The sequence below is a fragment of the Benincasa hispida genome, chromosome 12 (genome assembly GCF_027475165.1).
Source record: "Benincasa hispida cultivar pf3 chromosome 12, pf3_genome.v1.1, whole genome shotgun sequence".
NCBI classification, from domain to species: Eukaryota; Viridiplantae; Streptophyta; class Magnoliopsida; order Cucurbitales; family Cucurbitaceae; genus Benincasa; species Benincasa hispida.
In genome coordinates, this window is record NC_143489.1 from 55,729,728 (window position 1) to 55,737,145 (window position 7,418).

The 7,418-nt window shown below is 34.6% G+C and overlaps 1 long non-coding RNA gene across 1 annotated transcript; it reads right to left on the reverse strand.

Moving 5' to 3' along the window:
- Nucleotides 1-3,186: 3,186 nt before the first annotated feature.
- Nucleotides 3,187-7,043, reverse strand: LOC120092738 (uncharacterized). The gene is made up of 2 exons (XR_005486137.2): nt 3,635-7,043; nt 3,187-3,428 (listed from the first exon to the last, which is right to left on the reverse strand). It is a non-coding gene; the product is annotated as an uncharacterized LOC120092738 (long non-coding RNA).
- Between the last annotated feature and the right edge of the window lie 375 nt (nt 7,044-7,418).

A 7,418-nucleotide genomic window follows, 5' to 3' on the forward strand; every position in this document is an offset into this window, starting at 1 on the left:
GTCAAGTATGTGGCACAACTAGATTGTTATTGAATTGACAAATAAAGAAAATAGAAAAAATAACAATAGAAAATCAACACATATTTATGTGTTCATTAAGAGTGTTCAAGTTACGTCTGCAAGCAAAGAGAGAGTAGTTTTATTAGAAAGAAAATTGAGAATACAAATTAGATTCACTTTAGGGTTAAATAGTTTATGTAGCGCACTTCTTGTGTCAAAATCGTACATAATATAAATATGACAAATATGAATTCAGCTTAGGTTTCAAAGGCATTGCCCCAAACCCCACCATAACACGTCTCTCCTTGACCTCAACTCGTTGCTCGGTTAGCGAAACTCTTTACTTGGTCATTCGAAGCCAGATACATCAAATTTAAGAGTCATTCTAACAAAGATAATATGAGGATGTACGGTAACTAAGAACAAAATATTCATATCCCAAATCCTAGGAAGGATTTAGGTTGTTATATTTACAATAATTTGTTTAGTAACTCATTATTATTATTATTATTTGTTGAATTATATATTTAGCTTCTAAATTTTGAAGTTCTATGAGGTAAGATGCATATTTCAAAGCATAATTTTTAATAAAGATGGAAACTTTTCTTCACACTAAAGGAAGTACTGAGCGGTTAGGGTTTCATTTTTGTATATATTTTTCCACAATAAATTTAATGATCATAGCTATTTATATCAAATGATAGGCTAAAACCCTAGAATGAGAAAAGACAAAACTGTACAACCAATAGGAAAGAGAGAGAAAACGGGCCAGACCCAATAAAAAAATCAGAGAAGATAAATTGAATATTTGCACCAGATTGATTTTAAATTAATTTCTTGTTGATGTGTCATCATTTACCTACTATCCATTTAATTTCCTCATATCCCCTCCAATGAGAGGGGAGATTGGTGACCCCAAATTTGGATTTCAAATAATTGAATTGTGAATATGCTAATGACTTTGTAAGGTAGACATCAATTTGATCAGCAGACGGTATATATCAAATTTCTCGAACCCCATTTAAAACTTGATCTCAGAAACAATGCACATCTATTTCGATGTGTTTGGTATGGGCATGAAACATCAATTGGGAGCCAAGGCACCTGCACCTAATATTTTCATATCAGAGAACTGGTTTTTCGAGGGACGGGACACCAATTTCAATAGTTGTTGAAGCCATTTGATTACAACATAGGCATGGGCCAAGACGAGGTATTCAGACTCAGTACTGGATCGGGCGACAACAATTTTCTTCTTTGTCGACCAAGACACTAGAGTGTTGCCAAGAAATATACAGTAGTCAACAACATATTTCATATCACCAACATGAGACACCCAATCAGCATAAAAAATGCAGCAATACTTTGGTCATCACTAGGTGTTATGAGCAGACCCATGTCCTTTGTGCCATTGAGATATCATAGAATATATTTTACATCTTGCGAGTGAACATCAGTTGGCTGTTTCAGAAACTGACTAATGTAATTCACAATATAGGCGATATCAAGGCGTGTATTTGTAAGATACTGTAAGGCACCAATAGTATTTCTATAGAGAAAGGGATCAGTTGTTGGAGAGCCATTAGGGAGAGAAAAATGATTTCCAATGGCAGATGACATAGGTGTTGGTTTGAGAGAGGTTATGTTGATTTTCTAAGTAAATCATCAACTTATTTGGACTGATTGAGAAGCAAATCTGATTAGAACAGAGACACTTATATTCCAAGAAAGTAATTGAGCTTTCCAAAATTTTTGCAAACTGCATTTTCAGGTGATTCATGAGAGCCCTATTATTACTTGTGATGACTACATCATCCACATATACAAAAAGTAAAATTATGGAGGTGACCTGTTTATGAATGAAAGATGATGTGTCTGCCAACTTTTTGAAAATTTTCGAGACAATAATGTGGCCATTAGCATATTATTCCAGGCATGAGGGACCCTTGTCAAACCATAGATCACCTTCTTTAATTTGCATACATGATTGGGATAAGTAAGGTGAACATACTTGGGGGTTGAGCCATGAAGACATCCTCATCTAACTTGCTATTCAAGAATACATTATTGAAGTCTAACTGTCGAAGCTCCCAATTGTTTGAAACAACAAAGGAGAGTACAACACATATCGTAGACACCTTGACCACAGGATTGAACGTCTAAAAAAAGTCAATTCTAGGGCTTTGATGAAAGCCTTTGGAAACAACTCGAGCTAGGTAGGAGAGAATACCTGGTGCTTACCTAGACTATTGGGCGAGCACGTGGGAGAGGGGTGAGATCGGGTAGGTGATGTGGCTGGTATTCGATTGGTATGGGCCAGTTGGGCAGCTTGTAGTCTTTAGTTGGGCTTTGTGATGGCTTTAGTGAAGCACGGGGGAGAGAGTAGCTTTCAGTTTGACTAGTAAGTTGAACGGGTTGGACGCTTGATGGGCTGGGTAACCAATTTAATGTTGATTGACACGGTTGTTGTAAGGAATGTTGTGGTGAGCCAAAACCTACAGAGAAAGGAAATAAAGATCCGTTAAATTCTCCCTGCCGTGAGATATATAATTTTTCAGACGAGTTAAGACATTTATGCCCTTTGTAAATTGGGTTGGGTCCTAAGTAGACACATTGTTCAGATTTTAGTTGAAATTTTTTAGAATTATAGGACCTAAGCCATGGGAAACAAGCACACCCAAATGTTCTTAGCTCTACAAAATTTAATTGTCTTTTCATTAACACTTCCATAGGTGATTTCCCATGAAGAATGAATGACGGAAGACCATTTATAATAAAAGTTGACGTGAGGAAGGCATCCCACCAGTAGCATAAAGACATTGAAGCCTGAGCTAAGAGAGTTAGACCAATTTCAACAATACGTCGATGTTTTCGTTCCGCTCTACCATTTTATGCCGAAGTATATGGACATGAGTATTGTGACTAAATGCCTAACTCAGAGCAAAACGTATGAACCTTAACATATTCCCCTCCATCATCCATTTTTAGGGCCATGATTACAGTTCCAAATTGGTTTTTGACCATGGAATGAAGTGATTAAAAGCAGCCACAATGTCACTTTTTAGTTTTAAAGGACAACCCAACTAAAGTCATTTAGGAAGTGGACATAATATCAGTATCCATTCAAAAAAAGTAGTGGCATGTGAGACAGATAAAAAGAAAGTTGAGGCATGTGATTTCTCAAACTTGCAAGCTTCACAAAAAATAACTTCTTCATTGACATTCACCGAAGATTACATATCTTAACTATCTCATTCAAAATATTTAAAAATGGGTGTCCAAACTTTCTATGCATAATTGTCTTGGACACCCTATTTATATTACCCTCTTTAATGTAAATTGAAGCACTACTAGTTGCCCCAGTTGTTCCAATCTGATACAAACCATCGTTAAGCTCTTTTCAACACCACCTTACCTGTGTGAATATCCTTTTCAAAACAACAACCAACATTAAATTCAATAAACACCTTGTTGTCCTAAGCTAACTTAGATACACTGATTAGATTTTTAGTGATAGCAAGAACACACAACACATTTTTAATATTCAACAACCTAAAATCAGAGGTTAATTTATAGGAACCAACATGAGAGATGGGTAGTACATTACTATTACGAATAATTACATTTTCGTTACCTCCATATTCAGATGAGTTGCCCATGTTGTTGGGATTGGTTTGTTGCACCACTGTTGACATACCAATTTGGGTCAATAACTGATCTAGTGCTAGAAACAGGTTTGAGCCTTGGGTTGCTATAAAAGCTTGATTCAGCACTGGACCAGAGGAGAAACAATTCCGACCATGGAAAAATTTGTCAGAAATTATTGTTGCCCTTTATTGTTATGACTTGAAGTTTGATTTGGGGTGAATTTTGCTTGTTGTAGATTTGACCATATTTGGAGTAGATTTGGCAGATGGGGCAATTGTTACCATTCCAACACCATCTTTCTCTTCCACGACCACCTCTACCTCCACCTCTTTGTCCACTATTCTGTTATTGTAGTGGTCTACCGTTATTATTTACCCTTGTTGTGGTCTTCGACTTCTCGTGTTAGGCCCCTTACCAGTAATCAAATTTGTTGGTTTACAGAAACATGCAGCGGAAGAAAACATGATCATTAAGCATTCTAATTTCTTAATTTTGACATCAAAATAAGCATGTTCATAGGGTATTAAGATTGTTTCAACACATACCTTTGAAGATCTTCTTCAAACACGAATTTGAGCTGCAATCTTCTCCAATTGAAGTCATGAACCATCAAGAGATATTCTCTACTATTCCCAGCCTTGAATTTGAGTGGTAGAACTCACAATTGGGTTGAATTTGTGAAGGGTTTGGTTTGGGTTTTAAAATAGGGAAAAACAATTTCTGCAGAAACTAGTTTTCACTAGTGTCATCTCTCTTTCAATCTCAAAATTGAAAAGTTTTATCATTCCCTTTCATGCAGGCATTCAAGAGTCCAGCTGATGCCACTTCAAATGCATGGAATTAATGGGCAATGTGTGTGAATTGGAAGAATTCACCTCATACTAAGAGAAGTTTGGATGTTTCTACTAACAATTTAATTTTCAATTTTAATTTCTAATTTTAATTAATTCAAAAATTAACTAAAATCTAAATTAGTTAATTTCAAATTAATTCGATTCAAAATTTCAAAATCCAATTTCTCAAATTGAATCAAATTGAAAAATAATTTTATTTTAATTAATTAAATAATAATTTAATATCAAATATTAAATTAATCACACACCTAATTTTAAACATGAATCTTATTCATTTAATTAATATTTAAATCAACATTTAAATATTATAAACTCTCCAATTTCATTTAATTTCGATAAATTAAACGTTTATTAATTACATCGAATATAATTATACAATCCCTAATTTGAATTTGAACTATTCAAATCCAAACCATAAATTCAATTTGAACATTTCAAATTGAATTCAATTTGAAATTCAATTTAAACACTTCAAATTGATATCGTTCCAAATTCAATCAATTACTGAGTCAAGGGGTTAAGGTTTTACGAGCTAGTAGAGAGATCTTATGGACCTATAGATCGTGAGCTCCAACGATTTGAGATTAATTGGCTAAAAATCTTTAGATCGAATTAATCAATATTCGTTAACTATCGAGTCACACCACTATAGCTCGATAGTTGCATTCTCATCACTGTAGATATATTTGTGTCCATTTTAATTAACCATAATCAGTCAGTCGATCCTTCACAGGTTGTTGGTAATAACGACTAGGTCAAATATTGTTTTACCCCCGAAATTACGTCTTGCTCCTTAAGTTCCACTGATCCTCTGATGAATAATTGGTTTGTGATCCAATCACTAAACCGGATCCCTCTTGGGCCAATGAGAGGGTGTGACCCCTTGTTTAAGACCTAAATTCAGCATTGAAGAGAACAACCTTTCTCCTATCCCTAAATCGGGTAGGAGTGAATTCCATCTTGCACCTTATATCCCCAGCTATATACTCGGTCTTATCCCAAAATTGGAGACTTATTGAGCAGTGTTGTATGACTACTCTCATCTATGCAGATCAAAGGATAGTCCTGAATAAACAGGAGTTCATAGTTAACTTAGGTTTAAGGTTAAATTACCTAGGCCATCGTTATGAAATAGTCAGTCTTAAATAGTAAACAGCATTACAAAGTAAGAGTGACTTATTTCTTGGTTCAATCTTATGCAAACTCATTGCACAGAATGCCTTCACTCCTTATGTCACCACATGAACAAATCGGGATCACTTCGTTTGTAGCACTTTACAATTCCTTGTAACAACTACAGAGTGGGTCACATCCAATAGTATTACCAAAATAAGGCACCCAACCTTATTCGTATACTATAGATCATTTTGACTATTTACTTGAACTTGATCGACTTTTATGTCTCCACATAAAGTTCAAGTATTCATATAATAGTCATGGATCTTTTTAGTTTATTGAATTTATTTCTAAAACTAAATAAGCAATTCAAAAAGTCAATAACAACTTTATTGAATCAAACTTCAATAATAACTTTACTCAATTTCAGAATAAGTTTATTGTTTACAAACCACGGGTTCTAGGTCATAATACCCAACAAAATTAATAGATGTAGATCCACTGAATTAGTTGTTTTTTCTTTAGTATTTGGATGATCATGACATTTTTCGTACAATAATAGTTGAGACTACAATGTTGGCCACTTGAAATTCGTCCTACTTTGGAGTGTATCTACAATTGGATTGTATTCTTCATCCAAACCTAAGAGAATTTGAGAAACCAAAGAACGAAGAGGAATAGGGCTCCCAACTTGTTCTAAATTATCAACATGATTTTTAATAACTTGTAAATAATCATTCATGGTTAAAAAATCCTTTCGGGTTGACTAAAATACCTGTCTTAAGTAGTCTTCTTCAACCTGAGATTGAACTCCAAACAACTCTTGTATTGCGTCCCAAAGATCTTTTGCATTTTCATAACTTATCACTTTGGTTGCAACATCTGATGTCATGGAATTGTAGAGCCAACCCATAATGAGTTAGTCCATGGCTATCCAAGCTTGATACTGAAGATTTATGGTTACTTGTGTCTCGACTGTTGAACTGGAAATGCCAGTGGTGACACCTTCGGATGAGGAGGCTCTTAGAGAGGCAACAACTGTATATGAAGGGCTGCCGGATTTATAGGTTGAGCTATGGTTTGGGATGTGATTCCTTCATGCTGCGGAAACATTGATGGGCATTTTCTCTTGATGGTCAGATGATCAAATAGCTAGTAACTCCTTAAAATCGGAAGTACCAGATTCTTCCACAATAGGATGTTGCTTATGGCAAGTTTGATTGTGGTTATTTGATTTAACAGGTGGTTCAAAGTAGGATTATTGTAGGTTGCATTCCTAGAGGTCCCATTGATGTTGATTGAGGAGTTTGCCATTTTCACAGCTTTGATACCAAGTTAAGATGCAGATTTAAAAGCAGATTTTTTAACAAAGATGGAACCTTTCTTCACACTAAAGGACAGTACTGAACGACTAAGGTTTCCTTTTTGTATATATTTTTCCACAATAAATTTAATAATAAACATAGCTATTTATACCATATGACAGGCTAAAGCCCTAGAACGAGAAAAGACAAAATTGTACAATCAATGAGGTAGAGAGAGAACAGGTCAGGTGCAATACAACAATCAGAGAAGAAAATTGAATATTTGCACCAGATTGATTTTAAATTAATTCCTTGTTAATATGTCATCATTTGCTTGTTGTCTATTTAATTTCATCACACTATGCCTAATAGCTTTCTAAACTTCAAAAAATGATTAATAAGTTTCCTAAACTTCGGACTTGGTATCTAACATATTAATTTTATGTCGATAATATATCATTGACCTATTTGACAATTAAAAAAATATATAATATAT